This window comes from Rattus rattus, chromosome 3 (genome assembly GCF_011064425.1).
Source record: "Rattus rattus isolate New Zealand chromosome 3, Rrattus_CSIRO_v1, whole genome shotgun sequence".
NCBI lineage: Eukaryota > Metazoa > Chordata > Mammalia > Rodentia > Muridae > Rattus > Rattus rattus.
Window position 1 is genome coordinate 129,670,937 of NC_046156.1, and position 25,837 is coordinate 129,696,773.

Sequence of the window (25,837 nt, forward strand, 5' to 3'; positions counted from 1 at the left end):
TCTTTAGAAAACAAAGAACCATGCAAACAGCAGCAGCAACAGCAACAACAATAACAACAGGATAAATAATTAGAAAAACATATGCACACTATGCATCTTGAGGCATTTATGAATAATATAGTTAGTGGATCATGAAATTAAAAGATTATTATCTCTTTTGATAATATTGAGTAAGCTAACATACTTTAATTTATAAGTTATTGTTCTAAAATATGTACCAGATTCTCTGAGGTTAACAATAGTGCAAGATGCTGCAAATTTCTCTAAGCAGCTTGAAGGTAAACCTGTCTTATAAAGGAATCATATCATCTGCTTCAGTTCACTTTGGACAAAGTCTTTTAAGTGTGGGTTGCAATTCATTCAATGCTACATTGAGTACAAGCAAAGTATAGATGTATATATGATGTGGTTAGCTGAAAAATCTATTATTTATACAACTGAGCTTAACTGAAGGTCTCAGAATGGATTTTCAGTTCTTTCCTGCCACCAGAATCTACTGGGGAAAGCCATGGTGGTGGTGAGAGTATATGCTCATTAACCAAGAAAAGACAAATTGTGAAAACCATAAAAATGAATATAGAAACAAATTTACTGATGATGCTTAGGCTGGACCTAACAGTTGAGGATAATTCAAAAGTCAAAGGGAGAAAGCATGTTGTAATAAAAAAAAGAAAAGAAAGAAAAAGAAAATCTTTCGTCTGGAAATTGAATTTAAAATATGTCCATACAGGTAAGCACAGACACAAATCTATAACTGTAATCCCTTGGGGGGATCCCCCCTGCTTTCTCTACCCAAATAACTTCAGGGCATTACTATGCCTCTTCTAGCTCATTGCAGCTTCCAAATAACTTGATATTTTTATTAACAACCTGAAAGCTTAATCTGGGCAGGTCCTGAATTACTCTAATCCTCTAAGGATTTTCTCAGCTACCTTTAATCTAAGTCTGGATGTGGCTAGCCTGGTCCTTGTGTGTCTTCTGCCTGTTCTCTCACTGCCCTCTCAGGGGGAATGAATCCTCCTGTTCTCTTCACATGGTTTCTCCACACACTCCTTTCCTCAATGTTCTTCCTGTCTTTGTAGTCTTCCTGGGTCAGGCCCCTAACGGCATCTGAAGTCCCTTCCTGTTTTCTTCTGTCCAGCTAATTGGCTGATCAGCTGTCTATTGACCCATCAGAAGGCAATGAAGAAGAAAGTTTGCAAAATACTGAAAAATAACAACATCAAGGTCTGGCCTACCCTCAGTTCTCTGCCAGAAATCAAGCCTTGAATAATGTAGGGATAATCGTTACACAGTGCTCCAAAGCACCACTCCAATTCAAGTCTATGGATTATTTTTCTGTTGCTTCAAAAGCTATCTTGTAGACAAGGATTTCATCTGCAAAATAATAGGTTGACGATTTTATTTTTAAAAGGAAGAGAGACAACATAGGAGGCTGCAGACTACCAACACCCGTCACAGAGCTTCAAGGGGTCTAAGAGACCCATGGAGGCTCTGAGGTTTGATAGCCTGGCAGTAAAACAGACTTTAGGACCCACAATAGTTCCAAAATAACTAAGACAAAGGACAAGTCATATGAAAAGATGCTTTCAAAATGTGGACTCACACATTTGGAAGCAAAGATAGTAGAGTAGGGCCGTGCACCAAAAACCTACAGTTTCTTGCTGTCTCAGCCAGCAGACCACAAGCACATAAGTAGTTCCCGATGGGCCTTGGGCCATTACTGAGTAGGGCTGGTCTGAGACCGGCTACTGCCAGCTATCTACCTACAGCTGAAGCAGCTGTAGCCTGTGCTGTTTGCACTGCTTCCCATCAGAGGGCACATGGCATCATTTCCACCCAGGTTTTCCTCCACCTCAGTGAGTTGTGACATGGGGCCACAGGCACTCAGGACAGGGTGGTGTGCAGCAGCCTGAAACTCCCTTGGATACAAATCTTAACTGAATAGGTCAAGCCTGGTGGCCTTCAGGGTGACTGACACAAATGGTAGGGAAGTGTAGGGCAAATAAAAGGTGTGCAGTGGACCGAGGCTTGCACTCTAAGTCTGGAATATGTTGCCCAGCTACTGGATCACCCTGTTCCTGAGCAACAATAGAGTGTCCAAGAAGAAAAGTGATTCATTTTCTGTTCTGAACCTCCTCAGAAGATCTCTGCGGTCCATGCTGTACATGGAGGCTACTTTGGTATCTGTGGTCTACTGCTCAAGGCTGCAGATTCATGGGATAACCATAGTTCTCCAGGAGCCATGCGCTTTGGTGTTCTTGGATTGAGTTCCTACTGAAGGGCATAGGAATGTACTTGGTCTGTGCTGCATTCTGAATCCATGCTAATGTCTATTGGCTATGCTTCTATCATCAGGGACCATGTCAGCATCTGTAGTCCTGCTGCAGCTGCGGTCCCCTGCCCTTATTGCCACCAATGGCTATTCAGATATGTCTGATTTGTGCTGCAGACTGAACCCAGGTTGATGTCCACTGACACAGGAGACCATACTGAGATCGGTAGAACAATCTGACACCAGAGACCATATAGATGTCTGTGGTCTATGCTGGTGCCAGAAACCAGATGTAACTCCAGGATTCGTGCTCCTGTTTGAGGAACATAGAAGGCTTCTATGACAACTCATCTCCTCTTTCCCCAGTGTTAGCAGTCTAGACAGAAAGCTAGCAATGAGAACAACCTTTCTTCCAGGTTAAAAAAAAACTAATTTAAAAAGAAAAGTAATGATGTTCCATAGTTACTGTCAGTAGTAAGATTTTTGTTCTGCAGACAATTGTCCATTGAAATTCATGAGAGGATAACGAGCCAAGTCCCCCATCTCATAGTTAAGGTATGACACCATATCTGCTCTTTTGATGATGATAATTAGGCTGTACATGTAAAATTGACAATTTATTAGGATCCAGGCAAAATGCTTGCTTCTGGATTTGTAGATATTTATCCTGGTGTTGAGTGAAAAAAATCACACATTGAGGCTATGTAATGAAAATAGAGAGGGCAGTGTATGACAGAGCTATGAATACTTGTGAGTATAAAGATTTAATGGAGCAGAATAACTTATTCATGGGATGAGTGAGGTGATGATGGCAAGAAGCCTGAAAGAAAAGTAGATTTCCATAAGAAGAGTTCTTTTTATGGAAAAGTTTTGCATACTAATATTTTACTACTCTTTGTATCTAATGCTTTGAGAAGTAATGGTTACAACATAAAATTAAAGAGAACAAAAAACATGACAAGATGAAAGTCTCTAAGACCATGGATTCTTATCATTGATTCCATCAATTTTAATTGCAATTGTATAAACACTTCCCAGGCTTACACTTCCAATGTGTTTCATTTATTAAGCATTTCAAAAATATGGAACAAGTTACTGTGGTGATGATTGAAAATATCCAATGACTTTGGTTGGAAAAGAAAATGGGAGGTGGCTTTATTACTCACTCTTTGTCCATTTGGAAAATACTCCCACTGCCATAACACAGTACCAATAGACATCTTTTAATTTATAATTTGTGTTGATGGGAAATTTCAAAAGCTTTCCAATGGTTGGTTTCTGGCTTGGTTTCACAGCAGCAGTGGGTAAGGTACAGATATTTGATAGCTTGTGTGTAAGCCCAAAATGCGGTTGGCAATATGCCAGTTTCTTGCAACAATCTCTTTCCAGAAGACTGGTTTGAACAAGGCAGTCTTTCCACACAGTCAGAAATCACATTCCAATGGGAGAGACTGGGAGGTTTGCTCTGACCTGTTCTCCAAAGATACATACTGTGAGCTTTGCATAGCATTTGTTAAATTAAGTGCCACAAGGCTATCTATACCTTGTGGACTTAATGATAAGAAATTTGGAAATTGACTGTCTACCATCATTTTAGTAGAAAAAGAGTGGAGATGTACCACATTTTCTGTATCCTTTCCTCTGTTGAAGGGCATATGGGTTCTTTCCAGCTTCTGGCTATTATTAATAAGACTGCTATGAACATAGTGGAACATGTGTGTTTGTTGTATGTTGGAACATCATTTAGGTACATGCCCAGGGTCCTCAGGTAGTGCAGTGTCCAATGTTCTGAGGAACCTCCAGACTGATTTCCAGAGTGGTTGTGTGGATGCCTCAGTCCTTCTTAAAAGAGGGAACAAAAATATTCATAGGAGGGGATATGGAGGCAAAGACTGAAGCAGAGACCGAAATAATTGCCATTCAGAACCTGCACTATCTAGGGACAGCCTATATATATATATATATATATATATATATATATATATATATATATCCACCAAAACTAGATAATATATATGAAGCCAAGAAGAACATGATGACAGGAGCCTGATGTAACCTGTCTCCTGAGAGGCTCTGCCAGAGCATGATAAATACAGAGGCGAATGCTAGCAGCAAACAATTAAACTGAGAATGGGGCCCCCATTTGAGGAATTAGAGAAAGGATTGAAGGAGCTGAAGGGGCTTGCAACCCATAAGAAAAATAACACCAACCAGAGCTCCCAGGGACTAAACCACTTCCAAAGACTACACACGGACAGACCCATGGCTCCAGCTGCATATATAGCAGAAGATGGCCTTGTTGGCCATCTCCTTCCAATGGGAGGAGAAGCTCTTGGTCTTGCTAAAGCTGGACCCTCCCCCTACCCCATAGGGTAATGTCAGGGTGGGGAGGCAGGAAAGGTCATAGTTAGGGAGAGGAACACCTTTAAAGAAGAAGGGAAGGGGAATGCAATATGGGCCTTATTACCAGGAAACCATAAAGGGAATAACATTTGAATATTAAATAAAAAATACCCAATAAAAAAAGAAAGAAAAAGAGTGATCTATGTATATGACTTGATAATTTTCTTAAGAGAAGAGTAGCAAAAATTTAGAAATTAGCAAAAAATAAGTTCAGTTAAGAAGTAATATCAGTAAGGCATGCTTTAGTGTAATGACAATGAAAATGGCTTCAAAGATACTGAGGATTCTTCCTTAAAGCTTTAGGATAGGGTTGGTATGGAAAAGGACCCACAGAGAGAGTTGTGTTCACAGAACTTAGATGCTCACAAGGTAGAGCATGGCGAATGGAAGATTTTATGGAAGGAAGATGGGCAATTTATCCTCATATAATTCATTTTCTCTAGAAATATTAGGTGAGCACAGAAATGGGAATACGGAGAAAGGAGAGGTGGTGCTAGGGTTTGGGCGGAGAGGAAATGTGATGTAAGCCTTAATGTGGCAAATAGGAAAATAAATGTGCTATAGAATTTACGATAGGGTTGTCTGGCTGTGTGAGTGCCCATTTGAGAGTCGCCATCATAAATATAAGGGAGTCCACTCAGCACATTTGGGTATTATGACTACCTTTGAGTAGACCATTATTACCAGGTGCCTGAATTATTATAGTAGTTATCTAGCTAATCTTCCTTCCCGGGATTTCCCCTGTTACTGCTGCATCAATGTTCTTAAAACACTTTTGACATAATTTAAACTTTAAGCCAGAAAATATTCAGTTTCCTCTTGGTCTTAAAGACTCTAGCTCCCTAGGCCTATAATATGACCTTGGCCATTTCTACAATCATGTTGGAAAATGAGATTCTTCCATGAGGCAGTCACTTAACCTAATGTACATTTTGTGTTTTACAGTGGTCACCAGGACACTTATGTGAAATCTCATTAGAAAAGGGCATTGCAATGTTTAATAATAAGGAAGTTATTATATAAAACTGAAAATGTTGCCTCAAAGCATTCACAGTGGAGGAGTAGTGAGCTGATGATACTAATAAAGTGTATGAAGATATTATAAAATAAGAAGATAGAGGGGAGAGGGAGACAGAAGCAGAGACAGAGACAGAGACAGAGACAGAGACAGAGACAGAGACAGAGAGAATCTTCACTTACCTGATTGTTAGAGTTAGGTGTAAAGGAAAAATAAATAACAGAAGCAGAGGGAGGTGAACACATGATCAAATTCGATATATAGATATAGATATCCAATTGAATATGAATAAGTTGATATATATTTGTACATTAACTTTATGTCTGAAGTTTAAGTCTGAAAACTATATAAGAAAATCAAGATTTGGTAACCATTAATATTAAAATAATAGATATATTATTATATACTAGTATATATATACTGTTCTATTATTTTAATATAATAATAATATATATAATAAATATGAGAAATAAGTACTTATATGAACTTTTCTTGAAATTGCTAATCTTGTAATATCTATATGGTAAAAATATAGACAAGTGAGAATTGGTATTCCAGCATTACTGTAGAGTAAGCTCAAGGATCATTTAATTAGAGTCTAGGGTAATCAAGAGGTAAATATCAATGGGTATTTAGAAGATTAGAAGGTAAAAATAGGAAGAGAGAAACTGATGTCTCTTTACAGGGTCTATGTAATGTGGCATGTTCAGTATGGAAGTCAACAAGCAAAGAGAGTTAAAGCGGATAGGGACTCAGAGAAAGAGAGAAAGAACAGCAGGTTCAGGAACGTATGCTCAGGGTTTTGGTATTTTAAGAAGAGATTAAAAAAGGGGAAAATGTTGCTTTTGTAATTAGAACTTAGAAAGCTGGTACTATCTCCTGGCTCTGTGAGGGAAGCTCAGTTAGGTGCTATATGAGGTCCTGCTTCTTAGAGGATAAATACATTATCACAGTGAGGTTAACAATTCCTCCAATCTCCTTTTACCAAGTCTATTGGTAAGTCATATTCTTTGAGTAGTGTTAATCGGAGACAGTGTTTCGTTCCTTGTAGCATACCAGAATGTCAGGTCTCTGCCCACGGACAGTGATGATTCCATTCTTTTCGTCACATGCAAATATCCTTCCCTTAGTGGACCTGTAAAAGCCATGACTTCCACTCATATTTAGAATGTATCTAAACCTATCAATCACTACAACATTTTCTCTCAAGAGGTAAGATTCTATAAGGCAGCTGGTAGTTGGATAGAAATTGGGGCATGAAGGAGGTAAGTGGTCTATGTCTAACTTTCAGCCCTTGGAAGGTGATCAATGGGACATATAAATTACATCAGGACCATCTGAGTGACTATAGTAATAGGAACTAACATTAGCGCAGACATTGAGCCCAATGATTAATGATGTGACTATTAAGATTATAATAGACACACCCAGATTCACAGTGACAATCCACTTCCAAAGTTGCCATCACTCTTTTTACAAATTATAGCAAGAATATCACTCTGTGAGTGCTTTTGATTTTAATTTAATATTTATTTATGTTTGTGTGCATTCGTGTATGCGGCACGCATGCACATGTCTGCCTCAGTGCAAATATGGGGTGTATGTAGACGTTAGAATACAACTTTTGAGAGATTCTACCATGTGAGTCACAGGGAAGGAATTCAGACTTCCAAGCTTGGCAAGAAGCTACCTGTTGAGAAGTCTTGTTGCTTCCTTTGAAAATATTCTTTATGCCAAGCTAAGTTTTCCAACACAGCCTCCTTTTGTGGCACCTACCACTTCTAATTTTATGTACATATCTATATTATAAATAATTTGCCAAGATCAAAAACATCAATATGTTGAGGTTCAGACTCCAAATTGTATCTTTTTATTATGCTATCGTTGATTATAATCTTTAAGGTCATATTTAGTGATAAACTCCATTTAAATTTTAGACTCACAGTGTTCCTAGAATGATATAGGAATAACTCATCTGCTCTGACACCTCCCATCTAAAATGTATTGTCCCCTGGATCTGTTCCTGCTCTTCCACATTATATTGCTTCTCCTGCGACATATTGCCAAGGACTCCTACCCTCCCTCCCCCTCCCTCCTCCTCCCTCCTCCCCCTTCCTTCCTTCCCCCTCCCTCCCTTCCTTCCTTCCTTCCTTCCTTCCTTCCTTCCTTCCTTCCTTCCTTCCTTCTTCCTTCCTTCCTTCCTTTTCTCATAAGTATTCTGTTCTGTGTTCTCAACTAAATCAAAGTCTCCAAGACTATAAAAATGTTTGATCTCATGGTCTGTTAAAGCCACAGCCCAAATATGAAGCCTGGCAATATTTACTTTAGTAAATATTGGTGAGTTAATTTGTCACTCTAAGACACTGTGTAGCGGCAAGTTACCTTTTGTAATTTACAGATTTCATAATCAAGATTTAATGATCTTAGCAATTATAGCATGATAAGCAATGTTTGAGACAGACCCACTGTTTCAGGACATAAAAATTATTATAACATGGGATTATACTTCATAGAAACACTTTCTTTGTGTCTAGAGAAATATCTTTGGTATTTTTGTTTGCTTGTGTTATCAAAGAATACATTTTATACCATTTATTCACCTTATGCATTAAACATTGTATCACTCGATATAAAGCTTTCCATTGACAGCTATCAGGAGCAGAAGCTATTAATAAAGTGTAATAAAACCATTTTTATCCCTCTCAGCCTAAAGACTGTGCCTATTTGAAATAGAAGTTTTGGGAAGTAACTCACATGTCTCAGATTAAAAAAAACTCAGACACTCAACTAATTGAAATAATCTAAGATTTCTTGTTATTTATTTCATAGCTTTGAAGCCATCTAAAAATAGTATTTCAATAAATAGAAAAGACTTGTACTTTAATTAATCCTAATAACTATAGAGATGACTATTTTTTCTTTGAGGGAGATAATATTGGAGTTGACTTAGAACCAGGTAGAGTCAAAATATGGCTGATTTCATTACTTAGCTTCGTGTTGCAACATTAACATGCATAAAGCCAATCATAAGACCACACTTTAATACACTTGGAAGTAATTATTTCAAATCAATACATAAATGTGAAAATATAATCTATGTAAATCTATGTAAATGGAGGGTTATAGTGAATTAGTATATAACATTAATGAGTAAATTGCTCAGGGTTTCATTAAATAAAAATGACTAAAGACTTGGGTTAGCAAGAAAAAGCTCTTTTGCTCTGTTTCAGTTGCTTTAGGTTGTTAATCTGGTCCAAGATGATCAATTTCTCGTTCATCATAATAATTAGGGATAGATTTACTGAGCATTAATGTAATTTTCAATCATGCTAATAGTTGTGCAATCCTCTGCTCATTAATATAAATGAGGTAAATTAGATCCATGACATATAAAGGCACTGCAGAAGCTTGGGGGAACTTTCCTATACCCTCATGGAACTCCATTACTTTAATTGTAATATGTTGGTCCTTGATTTTTTATTTTTACTCTCTTTAGTTCACACTGCTAATGGTTCTTTAGACTTGTTAATGAGTGTACTAACCTCTTAATTTAAGAGACTGGTGTGGTGTCGCATAAATCACATGTACTTACCTTGTCTAATTACCTTTAACCCTTTCTCAAACACTTATTACATTAACCCCTTTCTCAAATATTCAACACCATTATAGGGCAGGTACCCATGTGATTAAAAACTAGATGTTTCAGCTCCATATCAAAAAAAAAAAATCACTTGTCTGTTTGCAGTCCAGAAGGCATTGTGGATCACACTAGTTTAATTAAAGATGTGAGATATGCAGGCAGTTTTAAACTAAACATTTTTTATGTTATCCTTAGGATGTTTATTTATATCCTCCAGATGTCAACATAAATTCACTTTCTCAGTGTTTTGTAGTTTAATCTTTTCACAAAAGGACTGTTCTGATAACACTGTCTAAATTATGCCTCTCTTATATGGTATTTACCTGAAGTTTTTCATAGTCCCTATCAAACTTTAGTCAATACTGATTTTATGATTATCTGTATTCTCCCTTATGGTTTATAAGAAATGTAAAAGCATAAACCAAGCTGTATTCACAGATTATAGCTCTTTGTTTACCATTTTGAATTGTCCAGTTAGTAGATAAGTTTCAACTTTTCACCACAAGTCAAATCTACATATAATTTATTAAATAATTTCTAAAATTCCTTTCATGTGCAGCATTTAAAAAGTTTAAAATGATAATTTTCTCTACTGGAGTCATTGAATACAAAAAGTTCAATATTTGGGGAAAAATAACTTGGATTTTTTTTATTAGTATGGGCAGACATATCAAAATTTACAGTGTAGTCTAATTCTTTCCCAGAGTTGAATTATCATCGACTGATATGAAAGCTAATTTCCAATGTTTTCACACTATGCAGTGTATCTGTTTTACACACTCATGTGCATAAAGGAACTTATTATCTATATTTTCTAAATCAGTAGATACAGAAATTCATTGAGGTCCAGCTAAATACTGCTCTGACATTAGCGGTCATTTACCAATATTTAGTAAGCTTCAACTTACCTCAACCTCATCTTAAAATCAACATGAACTTTTATGACAGAAGACTGGTGAAACCTATGAAGAAAATTCATAATGATTCATATATTCGAACACAGAGTTAGGCATTAACACACTCAACAGTGTGTGGGTTGTCAGGTGATAGCAGAAAAGCCATCAGTGGCAGACAACAATCACCGTAATAGCATCCGAGAAAATCCTCAGGGCTCCTCAAGCTGTCCCTGTACCTTAAAAAGGAACAGAAATGCAAATTTCTCTATTTCCTCTACCTGCTCATTATGGACATTCCCTACATTCCTACATTCCATGAGTAGCTGCATCATGTGCCATCCTCTCATTGCTCCTCCATCTGTTTGTGAATCGTGGTATTTTTTTCCTTTCTATCAGGGTTTCTCAAATCTACATTACTATTTCTTCCCCTTACTGCTTCTGCCTTAATGGTTTTAGGCTGGGGTGATCATTGGTCTCGGTTTTTTTTTTTCTTGTTGCTGAGATCAAATATCTCGATGGAAATAACTTAAAGGAGAAAAATACTGTTTTATATTTAAGGGGATGTAGTCTCTTATGGCAGAGAAGCCATGGAATAGCCTTGTGGCAGTAAGAATGACTACTGATTTCAGCTGACTTCTTCCTTTTCCTTCTTTTATGTTGTCTCTGATCCTTGATTCTGAGTTCTTCCAACCTTTGGAGGATTGAATAAGAATGATCCCTGTAGCTTCATATATTTAAATTCTTATAAATCAGGGAATAGCATTTCTTGGGTATGATTAGGAGGTTTGGCTTTTTAGGCATTAGTGTCAGTGAGGATAGGCTTTGAGGTTTCAAGTCCAAGCCAGGCCCACTTTTCCCTCTTCCTGTTGCATGTGGATCAGGATAATCTCAACTACCACTCCAATGGCATAACTGTGGGCGTGCTCTCTGTCACAATAATGCACGAACATCTGAAACTGCCAGGAAGCTGCCAGTACATTATTTTCTAAGAGTTGCCTTTGTAATGCTGTCTTCTCAGCAACAGCACAGTGACTGTGGTACCATCAAATTTAAGGTGACTTCAGTTAAGCCTCTCTGAAAATGCCCTCCCAGATGACTTCCTAAAGTAACCATTATAGAATTCTGAGTCAAGCCAAGGTGACATTCTCCCACAAATCTACTCTCTCTTTTCCTGCTTCCCCCTCTCCCCTCCATTTGTCTTAACTCCAAATAACCATATCCTTTGGGGGAGGCATAATAATGAAATAGACAAATAGAAAAGGCTGTTGATTATGACTTCTATAAATTGCCCTGGCTAGACTCACATATAATGCTATTGTTTTTATGAAGCAGAAATTGAAACAGTGTAATGCATAGAGAATAAATAGAGAAATGTGAAATTGTGCTCCTACAGAAAAAGAAAAAAAAAAAACGTAAAACCTAAACTTTCAAGTGATGTATGTAAATGTTGTTACCATTTCTCCAACTATGGAAACATTCCTTGAAAGGAGGGATTTTGGTGTATGTGGTGTCTCCATAATCATCCTCTGTGCCTAGAAGAGTGTTTGCTCAATAGGCATGATAGAGTGGGGAACAGGCCACTACAAAATATGCCACTTGACATGTTACTTTTATCATGTGCTCCTTAAAAACAAAGAATACAGAGATGCTCTCACAACACCACAAAGAAGGCATCCTTGAGTGATAGGGGAAACAGGCAAGAAAGTTTCCAAAGATAAGCTCTTCCCAGGAATCTAATCATTAGGGCCAGTTGCTCAATTACTGACCCATCTATCATAAGTGGCACTGCTTTGTAGCATGTGCACGATTTACCACTGGGACCAACTCAGAATGCACCTGTTGAATTCTGTCTTTCATTTTCCATTCTTTATGAGAGATCTCTTTTCACAGATTCCACACTTTACCAAATCTGTATGCATTACTTTTATTGATCTTCTTATATCAGTTCAATTCTCCCATCAAGTCAAAAACTCTCAAAAGGTAAGAATAGAAGTTTATCTCCCCCCCTCCAAAATGAGATTATTTACTGAAAGTCTATAGATCAAATAAAATCAGAGTCAACGTCCCCCTTGATCTTAACAGGTGTTAATTTGATGACATATTTTTACTCTAACAAATAGATTTGAGAAGATGATGTCTAAGAAGGATGACTACATTTGTTTTAAAAAAAATGTTCTAAAGCTAGATCAAGCATTTAATTGTTCATTAAAAAGAAATACATGTAGATTCCATGACCAAACAACTCGACTCTCTGATTTAAGTTCTGTTTCAATATGGCCAGTAAGCTATATTCATATGGAAGTTATCTTTCTCTACTTATCAATGCTGAGACACAGCAGTGGCAGCATCCTCATGTGAGTTCCCTGGTAAGCTGTATTCTCCATCACTCCATGTTGTTTTGTTCACAGCCAAAGTTCATTCCTTAACCCCCTTAGCCCCATAGAAACAGTTACTCCATATTTAAATTCACTCCACAGGGGAAACACACAATGAATTCAAAATTTGTTATGTTACGTTTATTAAATCTACCATTATATTTTTCAATAATTTGGAGTAGTTTGCTTAGTAGCAATGTCCTAACAATATAGCACAAGATGGAGGCTTCTAGGGTTTAACTCAGAGGCTTGAAAGACAGTACAGAGGATAAAAGCAGGTACTGTTCTTGCAGCAACCACATATGCTGCCTAGCAACCACCTGTATACCTAGTTCTAGAAAATCTGATGATGTTTCCTGGTTACAACAGCTACCTGCACATACACAAAATACATACTTGTACACGTGTACACACACACACACACACACACTCACGTGTGTGTGTATGTGTGAATATGTATATATGTAGTTGTGGAGGTTAGCAGTCTGAGGCCACAGTGTTAGCATGTCACCATGCTTAATTTTCCTGCGGACTCTCGTATTCTTTGAAGATAAGCCTTGTCCAGGTCCTCAGGCTGGTTCTTCTTAGCACTTGCATGTTTGATCTCCTGCTATTTGGAAGACACTAGTGTATAGGATCAGAACACACCTGAGATCTTACTTAGCCTGAAGGGCCTCATTAAAGCACCTATCCCTTAATGAAATTCATACTCAAATTGTTTCCTAGACACTAGTTTATAAAAATAGAAATTTAGGTTCAGTTCATATAGAAACATTTTTGTTGAATGAACTATTTGGATTGTCTTCTCCCAGATATGTCAAATACTTTTGTTTCTTTGTTTTTGTTGTTATTGTTTTATTTTTTGTTTTTAACTCACCATTGTTTATTTATGTATTTATTTAGGTACTCATACCCATCCTGCTCACTGCCCCCTCCAGGTCAACCCTCCCACAAACCTTTACCCCATCCTCTGAGCAGGAGGGAGCCCCTGGGTTTCCACCCCCCTCCCTGGCACATCAAGCCTTTGCCAGGCAAGGTGCATCTTCTCCCACTGAGGCTAGACAAGGCAGCCTAGCTAGAAAGTCATATCCCATATACAGGCAAAAGCTTTTGGGATAGTCTCCAGCTCCAGTTGTTTGGAACCCACAAGGAGACCATGCTGCATGCACATCTACTACTTATTTGCAACGAGTCTTTGGTTGGTAATTCAGTCTCAGAGAGCCCCATGGGTCCATGTTAGTTGATTCTGTTGTTCTTCCTGTGGAGTTCTGATCCATTCCTGGTCCTACAATCCTTTCTCTTATTCTTCCTTAAGAATACCCAAGACCCATACAGTTTGGCTGTGGGTGTCTGCATCTGTCTGAGTCAGATGCTGGGTGGAGACTCTCAGAGGACAGTCATAATAGACTCCTCTCTGTAAGCATAAAAGAGTATCATTCATCATGTCAGGGATAAATAATTGCCCATGGGATGGGTCTTAAGTTGGGCCGATTATTGGTTGGTCATTCCCTCAGTCTCTACTGTATCCCCTGTGTCTGCATTTCTTATAGACAGGTAAGAATGTTGGGTCCAATGGTTTGTGGGTATGTTGGAGTCATTGGTGTCGTTGGTGTCTCTATTGCTCCATTGGGATCCTGCCTAGCTCAAGGAAGTGAACTCTTCAGGTTTTATATCCCCAATACTGTGAGTAATAGATAAGGTTACCCCACTGATTCTTGGGGGCCTCCCTTATCCCAGGTCTTTGTCTCACCCTGCAGATCCCCCTACCTCAATACCCTTGTCCATTGCTGATTTCCATTTATTCTCATGGTCACCTGGGTCAACTCTCCTGTCCTTCTCCCTCACCTGAACCTGAAGTTTCCCATTTGCTTCTCCATACCCTCTCGCTTCTAGTTTCCTCCCTCTACCTGTCTCTTAAAAGTATTTTAGTCTCCCTTCTAAGTGAGATTCAAGCATCCTCAATTGGATTTTCCTTTATTTTGAGCTTCTTTGGGTCTGTGTAGCATATCATGGGCATCCTGTACTTTATGGCTCATATCTACTTATAAGTGAATACATATCATGCATATACTTTTGGGTTGGGTTACCTCATTCAGGATGATGTTCTCAAATTCCATCCATTTGCGTGCAAAATTTGTGATGTCTTTATTTTTCTGAGCTGAATAGTATTTTCTTTATCCATTCTTCAGTTGAGGAACATCTATTTTTTTTTCCAGTTTTTGATTATTAAAAAAAGCTGCTATTAACATAGTTGAGCAAGCTTAAGTGTAATTGTGGGATGGTGGAGCATCTTTTGGGTATATGCTGAGGAGTGGTATAACTGAGTCTTGAGAGAGAACTATTCCTAGTTTTCTGAGAGAACTCCAAAATGATTTCTAAAGTGGTTGTACATTTCTACACTCCATCAAATTCCTTTTAAGCTCTGTTTTATTTATTTCTTTTTAAAAAATTTATTTAATTTTTTAAACTCCAGATTTTATTCCCCTTCCCTGTCCACCCTCTAACTGTTCCATATTCCATACCTCCTCCCCAATCTCCACAAAACTGTCACTCTCAGCCCCAACAAACCAGACCTCCCCACTCCTTGGGGCCTCCAGTCTTTTGAGGGTTCTGACTGAACCAAGACCCATCAGTCCTCTGCTGTATATGTGTTGGGGGCCTCATATCTGCTGGTGTATGCTGCCTGGCTGGTGGTCCAGTGTTTGAGAGATCTTGGGGGTGCAGTCAACCTCTGTTTCTAGACTGTTCTTTGGCTTACTAATACAAATGCTTGCTTTGCCTTCATTGTAAAGCCCTAAATATCTTTAACAGAAAGTTATAACCTCTTTTTCATTCTAAAAACAATTTTGAAGATGTAATTATTTGAAAAAGCCAGGTTTAATTTAGTTTAACATTTCCCTCTATTTTATTTGCTCTTTATTATAAGAAAGAACAATTGCTTTTACTTTAATAATAATGGTTAAGATTAAAGTATTGGGAGGGAAAATAGTATAGTTTCCTCAGTCTTACTAAGCTTGAAGTTATTGTCTGTTTGTAGTAAGTGACATGTATTTATATCACTTTTATGTATCCTGGTCTTTAAGATTAATGTTATTACTCTATTTGACATTGGTTTGTGAGATATAGTTTATAATTTTGTTTCATTTGTATGATGTCTGTAGAAAAACCATTTACTTTCCTAAGTTAAAATTTACATCTTTTTATTAGTTGAATGTTTTTATTCTGATTTACATTTGTCATTTTGGACTCCAGATAGCAAAAGATTTAATATATTTGAAAGCTAAGTGGACACCCCAGGGAAATTCTTTCCAGTGATTGAGTGAGTGACCCGTTAAAATAGTTAAAGTTTTATAAGCATTAAGATATATTTGAATGTCATTTCCTAACTTTACAAGACAGATGCTTTCAGAGTTTCCTCAAATGGACTGAAACACAAATGAAAGAAGATGCATGACAAAGAACTTTCCTTGTTGTTGCTTTAAAATAAAAACAACTTTAAGCTATTTGCCTAGTATTGTCAAAAAGACGTCCAGTGTATTATGGTTCCCTCACTCATATGTACAGAGTAAGGGTCACTGCTGAAATAACTTTATCATAGTTGCACATAGCAACTTTACAGTGCTTTTTTAAAGATAGCATTGGCCATAAAAATGGATTCTGAATCAGTAGTGGACAATAGGATGGTGTGAGAAAATGTTTGATCTTTATAGAAAGACCATATTTCTTTATTTTATTATTATTATTATTATCATCATCATCATCATCATCATCATCATCATCATCATCATCTTCATCATCATCGTTATTTACATTCCAAATACTGCCCACTCCAAAAGTCCCTTTCCACCCCTCCTCCCCTTCTCCTCTGAGAGGCTGGGGCCCCTGAAGTATCCCCTCTGCCCTGTCTTAGCATGTCTCTGCAGGGTTAGGCTTCAGTTTATACCTTTTAAAAGAACTTTTATTTTTAAATTTTATTCCCCTTAATGTATTGTATTACTATTTTTTAGTTTCTTCACTTTGTTGCCTTTCAAGATTCCCTTTTTCTGCTTTTAATTTAATATCTTCCCACTAATTGTTTGTTTGTTAATTTGTTGTGTAAGAGAATGCATCATGGAGACAGGATTTGTGTGCCAGGTCAGAGGACAGTGTGATAGAGTTGGTTCACCCTGGTCACCTTTTCATGGGAGACCACATTTCTTATTTTTCCCTTTTCACCTATTAATTTCTTCTTTTCTGTTTCAAAGTGCAGATAATGCCTCTTGTATTGTGAGTAACCTTGTGTTGCTGACTGTCATAATGGTTTGTTTAGAAGATAAGATCTGTTCACCTGAACATTAATTTCATCTATGTATTACTATTCATCATTTTAGTAATTAGTAAGGCAGATGGCTAGGGGTAAAGAAAGAGAGAGGAAGTGAGGAAGAAGAAAGGCAAAGTGTTTGAGGTATATTTTTCTTGGGATGTGTGTAGTGCGACCAGCTGCCTAATTATTCAGATTTCAGAGGACTTTTTTTAAAAAAAATAAATACTTTGAGCTTCAAAATAGAATTCAGTTTTGAAAGTTTGGTAATGCTGAAACTTGTAGAAACATTTTCTCGACAGTCAGTTTGGTATTAATGAATTAGTTGCCCTTTAAAAAGAAACTATTTGCCAGTTTCCTACGGAAGTGATGGTAGCATGAGGTTACCATCTGTCCTTCCTTAATATAGGGATTGTGACATAGCACAGCACCAGCAGACAGACAGCACACCAACATTTAGGCTTCTGTTCTCCCTCCTCTGTGAATGACTCAGTAGCTCCCCCAAGCTGACTTCTATCATTAGATTTGTCTACCAGTGACTGCTGGTGACAGTAATAATAGTATGAGGAAAGAAAAATTCCTAAAGTCCCCATGGAAATAAGTCCCACAGGCTTCCATATGAACTGCATTCTTGGTCACAGTGCAAATCAGACTGCCAAACTCCAACCTCCTGTTATGCTAACCTGGATCAAATGCTACCCTTGAACTGCGACTGTGATAAATACCATCTTTTTTTTAAATTTTTTATTAGATATGTTTCTTTACTTACATTTCAGAGGTTACTCCCCTTTGCAGTTTTTTGTCCATAAGGCCTCATTCTCTCCCCTACCTGTATGGGGAGGCCCCATACAGGTAATTCCCCCTATACATCCCCCTCATTGCCCCCCCCCATATTCCCCTGCACAACCTTGGCAGGACCAAGGGCTTCCCCTTTTCCTGATGCCCCAACAAGTCTATTCACTGCTACATATGCAGATGGAGCCCAGGGTCAGTCCATGTATAGCCTATCGGTAATGGTTTAGTCCCTGGAAGCTCTGGTTGGTTGACATTGTTTTTTATGGGGTTGCAAGCTCCTTCAACTCTTTCAATACTTCCTCTAATTCCCCCAAGGGGGTCCTATTCTCAGTTCAGTGGTTTGCTGCTAGCATTGACCTCTGTATTGGACATGCTCTGGATGTGTCTCTCAGGAGAGAACAATATCCTGTCCCTTTCAGCATGCAATGTCTAGCTTCATCAGTCTTATCCACTCTTGGTGGCTGTGTATATATATATATAGGCCACATGTGGGTCAGGTCTGAATGGGCATTCCTTAGTCGCTGCTCTAAACTTTGCCCCAATATCCCCTCCTATGTATATTTTCCCTCCTTTTAAGAAGGAATGGGAGCATCCACATTTTGGTCATCCTTCTTCTTAAGCTTCCTGTGGTCTGTGGATTGCATCTTGGGTAATTTGAGCTTTTTGGCTAATATCTACTTATCAATGAGTGGATACCAAGCGTGTTTTTCTGTGATTGGGTTACCTCACTCAGGATGATATTTTCTAGTTTATTCCATTTGCCTATGAATTCCATGAAGTCATTGTGTTTGATAGCTGAGTAGAACTCCATTGTGTAGATGTACCAAATTTTTTAACGAGGCCATTGCGTGTGAAGAGTAAAGATAGGCCAATCAAAGTAACTGGAGAGAGATCCCATGTCAAAGACTGATTTTACTGTCCTTCCAAAGGGGAGGTAACACTGAACACTTTTGAGTATACTCCTTAAAGATACACTCGCACACTGTAATCTGAAAGGCTGAAATCTCAAAACATCAACACTTGCATAGGTAAGATCCCCAAATGGTTATCCTCCCAAAGAACAGAAAGAAAACTGAGACATAATTTAGCCCACAGTGAATTATTCGCATGAGAGGGAATCAAGGTGGTAATTGGGCCCTGAAATGAGAAGGAAAGCATTAGACAGAAAGAGAATTTCATATGCAGGTAGCATAACAGTCTGTCACAGGGAAGGTGAGGATTGCTCTGAGAGACTGGAGAGCAGTTTGCTTAATGCTGAAGAAAATGGGCTGGAGTCAGGATCACTGGTTAATGGCACTTGCTGCCTTTGTAGAGATTCCTGGTTCCCAGCATATACACTTCCCATGCAATCCTTCTTAATTCCAGTTCCAGGAATCCAGACTCCTTCTGTAGCCTCCACAAATACTTCTTATACATGGTGTGCAGACATACATTCAGGCCATAAAATAAAATGTAAATCTTCTTGAGAAGAATGAGAAACAAGAAGAGGTGAGATAGAGGGAGGGGAAAGAATTAGGGACATGGAAGGGAGTAGGGAGTGAGGGAGGCTACACGAGAAAGGAGCCAGGTACTGGTTGGATATATGAATTTGGGGCTCTGCTTAATTCACAGCAAGGTCACTTCTTAGCTCAATTCCAGGGTGAGCTGTAAGAAGGTTTAGCCTGAGTCAGGCTATGAGCTTTTATCCAAAGTTGCAGGCCACTGTTCAGAAGCAAGGTAGAGTTGTACCATGCTAGGCAGAGCAAACCTGGAAAATGCGGGGGCATGGCTTTCATGCTTCTGAGAAGCTGCTTACAGGTGACATTAATGTGGGTTACAGTGGAATACAGGGAGGAAGCAGCCCCATGGAGAGCAATTGCTGAATGGATGCATTCTCTGGAAACAAGCATGATTTAATCCCCACTCCAACCAAGCACTCTCTCACTGCTATTAGTAAATGACCCTCAAATTGGTTAGGGATCTTAAAAGTTGGCAAACTCTTTTGGATTATCTATATGAAATTACACTCAACCTATCCTTGTAATACATTTTAATATGTCAAATTTTGCTTGAATTTTTTGTTTTTTTCCAGTGATTTTCATTGTCAGTGATATTTTCTGAAATCAATTATGTTAAATATTTTAATTCTGTATGCTTTTGCCAATGCTGGAAGTTTCAATCATACAAAAATTTGGAGTTCCTGTTAATTTTGTACATTTTTTACACTTGAAACTACGAGAGTTCATTATCGTAACATTGACTATTGGTAAAATATATATGTATTTTAAAACTCTGGAATCCACTGGTTAAGGCAAAACTTCTGAAGTTGTGAAAAATAGCATATCTCAGGATTTAAGCTCTTTGAGTGTTGTACGTGTGACAGTGACCCCTTTACTGCTTGCTCAGTCTTTCCAGAGACTTTAATAATTTGCACTCAGCTTTATCACTATGTTCATCTGAAATACCATGGAGGATAACCTAAATCAACCCCCTATCTCCCTGCCCTTCCCTCCCTCCTTCCCTTCCTCCCTCCTTCCCTCCCTTCCTTCTTCCTTCCCTCCTTCTGAAATAGGATCTCACTGTGAAACCTTGGCTAGCCTAGGACTTACTTTATAGTCACAGTGGCCTGAGACTTATAAAAATCTACCTGCCTCTGTCTCCTGAGTTCTGAGATTAAAGGCATGTACTACCTACCTCACAACTTAAGAATTTCATGTTTATACTTTCCTCTTATATTTCTTAGTGAATATTTATGTGTTCTTAAATTACACTTTTTGATTGTCATTTATATTTATGTATATATATATATGTTTATTCAGTATGCTAGTATTAATTGGCTGAAGTGAATAAGGTGTCCTCTCGTGTTTTTATATGGTTCACAAAAATCTTTAAAGTGCAAAGAACTGTCAATTCAGGAGATTTTAATTTCATTAGAATCGTAATTTGGAGATTTTAAACTGTAGGGCCTTTGAATGTCAATATTTAGTGTTATGCCTTTATAGTAATGCCTGTTAGGATTATGGCTCATGTCTAACAGCCTTCTGGTGAGGGATTGTTCACAGGTTGTACCTGCTGACTTTAATCTTCATGAAATTGCAAACAAAAATGAGAGATCTCAACTGTACCTTATAAGAAATTAAATAGAGATAGCAAGCTGAATGAACTCAAAACGGTGTTTGTACATCCAAATACCTCAATGTAATGAGTCCTACCTTGATTATAACTTTGTAGACCCCTGGAGGACAGATAAGCTGAGCAAAACCCAATTGTGAGGCCCACTGAAGCTGCATTGATAAACACATCTCACCTTAAGCTGTACATCTGTGGTAATATTTTATTCAGCATGAGAAAATAGATGTGTGTATAAACATGACAGCCAAAGGCATTCCAACAATTTCATGATGAATTAGAGTCAGAATATTTTTGCAAATAATATTTAAGTTTTGAAATGATTCTGCAAAATGATGAGGCATATTTTCTTAAAGTTATTTTGGATTTTTGTGCTGCAATTTACAATGATCTTACTTTGTGACTGAGTTACTCTCTATAACTCAAACTGGCCTCCTCAAACTCTTTGTCTTCCTCTCTTGGCCATCTGGGAATGTTACACTTAAGTTGTGATTATAGTCTTGAACTTACTTCGTGTATTTTGAGCATATAGTAATAAGGGAATACAATTATAAAATTTGTTTTGGTGGACTTTCAATTTGTTGTCTGGTATACTTTGTGCTCTTAGAAGAGGGAGGTGAGGAAGTAACACTGCCACTGTGATTTTTGTCATCTATTAAAGCAAATATGTGAGCTGGGGACCGACCATCTTTGCAGGTCTGTAATCCTAACACAGTCATTGTATGTGCTGGGGATTTGCTCAGCTGTCAGGAAGCAGGGGTCACTCTCTATTTTAGAGAAACTACCACCAAATCCTTACAACAATTGATCTGCCAGGAGCTAAGTCTGCATTTAAGTGTAGCAGATCACTGTAAGTGTACCAGATTGATTTTCTATAGAATACAGAAGCACCTAAATGCCTTTTCTGAGATCAGTGGACACATAAACATCAGTACATGTTTAATATGTCCAGTTTTCAGTGTTTTGGTTCATCTGAATTCTTGGATATCAAGGGTCTTCAGAGAGCCCATTCATCAAATAGTGACTTAATTTTCTTAGATATTCAATCACTTCCAAGCTGTGTCAAGAGAAAATATCTTGCCATAGATCTACTAAAAACATCTCATTGATCATTTTTATTCTAGAACTCAACCACACACGTTAAAAGAGTCAGAACAATTTAATAGATAAAACATTGGACCACTAGGGCTAAAGTAAGGTAAACACCAGAAGTTCTGGAGGAAATTATATTCTATAAAAGAGGCTAAACAGGAAAATACTTCGATACCTTACATATGTGTGTAAACTAAAAACAATTGCAGTTACAGATGTAGAGTTAAGGCTGGTTAGTAAGGGCTGGGGAAGGGGATGCTTAGGAAGGAAGGAGAAGTAGTTGGTTATAGGGCGCCCAGTTTCAGCTAGGTGATAGGATCAAGCTCTGGAGATTCGTGGGGGAGCATGTTTGCAGTAGCCAATGATAATCTGTTGTTGTAATAACTCACCGTGTGTTTTCCATGTCACTATATGAGGCCAAGATTGCCAGTTAGCTTATGCCAACCATTCTATAATGTATACAAATACAAAAATAATATTATCTTCAGAATACATACATTTCTGTCAACTGAAAAAAACTTTTAGAGAGAAAATAATAATAAATACATAAATAAATAATTGGAGTTTTATTAGGTTCCAGGGGAGTGTGTCTGAGAAGAAAAGCAACTTTAATTTGCTGAATTACATGTCATCTTTAGATTGTGTAAAAGAAAATACAGCGAGTGCTGTATGAGCAGGCAGCATGGCAATTGCTTCCAGTTTTGTATCACAGCACACAATTAAGATGCTGACATGATGGTTGTTCTGTAGCTATTTTCATGTGATGCAACCTGATGTTGCTGGGGATGCAGTTGATACCTTATCTATTGTGTGATAGGTTTAAAAAAGTGTGAAGATGGTTTGCTCTTTTACTCTGAAAGGTACCATTCCCAATGTTCCCCTTAGTCCTTCCTGATTTTCAGGCCCTTGTCCTGCATCTGGGTGTGTAATTTTTCCCCTCAACATACTGTCTCATCCGTGCTTTGTGAATCCTATAGAGTAGGAATGAGCAGCCGAGGACACAGACTTTCCACGGCAGCCTCTGGACTAGACTGGGTGTGTTAAGTTTGTGACGGTTCGTCTTAACTAAACCTTTTTCTTGAAGAAAATGCTGACTCTGGAATATGGAATGCCTTCTTTGTTTTCAGATGAATTCCTGCTTTACACAAGTTAATTAGTATTTTCATTTTCATACCTAAATAAACAGGTAGAAAATGTAAGAACAGGAAAGCAAACTGAATGAATCTCTATGCTAACAATGCTTCTCCAGTGGCTCTGAGTACCTAAAATGTTACAGGAAGCTTTCAACAAAGCTTATTTGTCCTGGTTAGGTACATTAATGAACTATGACTGTAAAAATCCATAACATAAATCTACATTCAGACAAGGATGAGCGATACATTCTGTTTTGTGTGGATGTTGTTCATTGTGTAATATTTTGGAAAAGTTATGTATTTCAGACTGCCTCCAGGTTACTATGTAGCTGAGAATTATCTTAAACTATTTATTCTTTTGCCAATGCGTGAGAAGAATACTGGACTTACAGGTCTTAACATCATACCTATGTTTTCTGCCTTTCAGAGACTAAGCCCAGGGCTTCCTACATGCTATGCTAGCACCTACTTAAGGAAATATCTGCAGTGTACACATCTCATCTAATTGTAAATAAAATAAAAATGGATCCTTCTGTCAGTACTCTTTGTAATACTGAGAATTATGATGGTAAAAACCAGACACATGTGTCACAGTAGATGCTACTTGATAAATATGCAACAACAAATAAAGCCCGCTTTACATGGTAACTCGTTCCTAACAATTCTTACTTGTCATGTTTTACATCAATCTTCTTCTTCTTCCTCCTCTTCCTCCTCCTCTTCCTCCTCCTCTTCCTCTTCCTCCCCCTCTTCCTCCTCCTCTTCCTCTTCCTCCTCCTCTTCCTCCTCCTCTTCTTCTTCCTCCTCTTCCTCCTCTTCCTCCTCCTCCTCCTCCTCCTCCTCCTCTTCCTCCTCCTGCTCCTCCTCCTTCATCTATTTGTTTAGTCTTAAGTCCTCTGTGTCGAAGTCTTGCTTTGCCTTAGGGCTGTAATTGAGAAACAGCTGTGATTTAAGACATCAGCTATAGCACTGCTATCCACTAATTCAATATCAACTCTGACTCATGTTTTAACTCCATGAACTGTGACTATGATCCCATTATTTCTGGGTGTGAAAGTATAAGTCTCATGCACAGTAACAACATTGATGCAATTCTTGTGAAACAGCCCACAAGACCTGTGTAAGTTAGCTATGTCATTACTGTGATAGCATGCCTGAAAAAGCAGTGTGAGGAAGGAATTGTTTATTTTTGGCTTGTGGACTGCAGAGATAGACACCATGGTGTAGAAGGTGGCAGGAGCATGAGCTATGCTCCATGCACAATCAGGAAGCAGAGAGACTTACATGTTGACGCTGAGATGATATGCTTTTGCCTCTGCGGTCAGCTGCGATCCAGGTGCTGAGATGGTGGTGCCTACCTTTAGAGCGAGTCTTCCCTCTCTAACCAGTTAAGCCTCTACAGAAACACCCTCATATACAGGGCCAAAATTGTATCTGCTTCTTGATTCTAAATACAGTCAAATTGATTATTAAGGTAACCCTCACATCTCTTATATTTCAAGTGAAAATATTTTCTAGTTATGGAGGCTGAATACAATGGTTTCTCCTACGACTTTTTACCTTTCTTTCTCTTCACTGTGTTGTCTTTCTTCTGCATTTTGCTTATAACAGAAATTTAATAAATGTTTTTCTTAGAAAGACCAAAATGAGAAGAATGTTACTTTAAATTCTAATGGTATGGGCTTTAATAAATATATACCCTCCTGAGCTCATTCAATTATAGAGAGAGAGAGAGAGAGAAATGATAAATATTGTGGCTAGCTAGGTCTCGTTGAAAAATCTGAGATGTATGATCATGGAAGACGCTTTTGTTCAACTGATGAATCTAGTGAACAGGACAGACATGGGCTTTTGTCACCTAGTGCTGGTTCAATAGGAATGTGGCATCATTCCTGGCTTATCCATGGTATAAAAAACTGAAGTAATGATAGTTGATGAATGTCAGCACAAATTAGTTTGTTCAAAATTTCATCATAGTTTTTTTCCAATAGGAACCATTACTGAGTAATGAATAAATTTTGTACAAAATGCTTTACCAAATTAACATCATTTAAGCTTGATTAAAAGTTGCACCCCTTTATTAAGTAGTTTTATTTAATTCCATATAATAAATAAAGATCTAATCCATTTTATTCTATCCTCATGTTTTCTGAAGGATTGAACCCCAAGCAATCAGAGGGACTTAGGTGGCTCATACTGGCCTAAAGAAAAGAAAATATTAAAAATAAGTAGTGAATTCCAGACCATGAGTCTGGTCAGAATATCTGTCAGATCCCAGCATTTTAGGAGGTTCCATTTGGGACCCAGGGCTCAGTCTGACACCTGCCTAACAGCACTGACTTGACTCTTGAAGTTACAAACTGCGTCTATGGTTCTGTGGACAGTACCATCAGCATAGCCTTAGAACCTACCAGAAATGAAAAATGCGGTCTTCATTTTCAAATCCAATACAGCAGCATCTCTGCAAGTGGGGTCTCACAGTCTGTTCTAATCATTCTTCAGAGGGTTTCAATGCCTGTCTAGTTTGAAGGGCACTGGAACAGGTAAAGGGAAGTGGAGATTGATATCAAACATTTATGGTGAGCAATCACAAAGGAACTACAAGCTTCCTAGCACCTCTCTGGAAGGAATTTGAGAAATCTGAGGTAAACATGACAAGGTTGAATGCACTTTTCGTAGGTCAAGTGCTTACAATTAAAGAAAAAGGTAATTTATTTAAGAACAAAAATGAAGCCTGGAATGCCTAGTCACCAACCAATTACATTGTTGAACCAGTGTAATTCGATGGAACAGACAAAACCT

The 25,837-nt window shown here is 38.0% G+C and overlaps 1 protein-coding gene and 1 pseudogene across 1 annotated transcript in view; one reads left to right on the forward strand and one right to left on the reverse strand.

Moving 5' to 3' along the window:
* Positions 1–25,837, forward strand: part of Naaladl2 (N-acetylated alpha-linked acidic dipeptidase like 2) — an 890,024-nt gene that overhangs the window by 88,603 nt on the left and 775,584 nt on the right. The gene's annotated exons all lie outside the window — the stretch shown is intronic.
* On the reverse strand, positions 1,443–24,632 carry LOC116896996 (annotated as a pseudogene).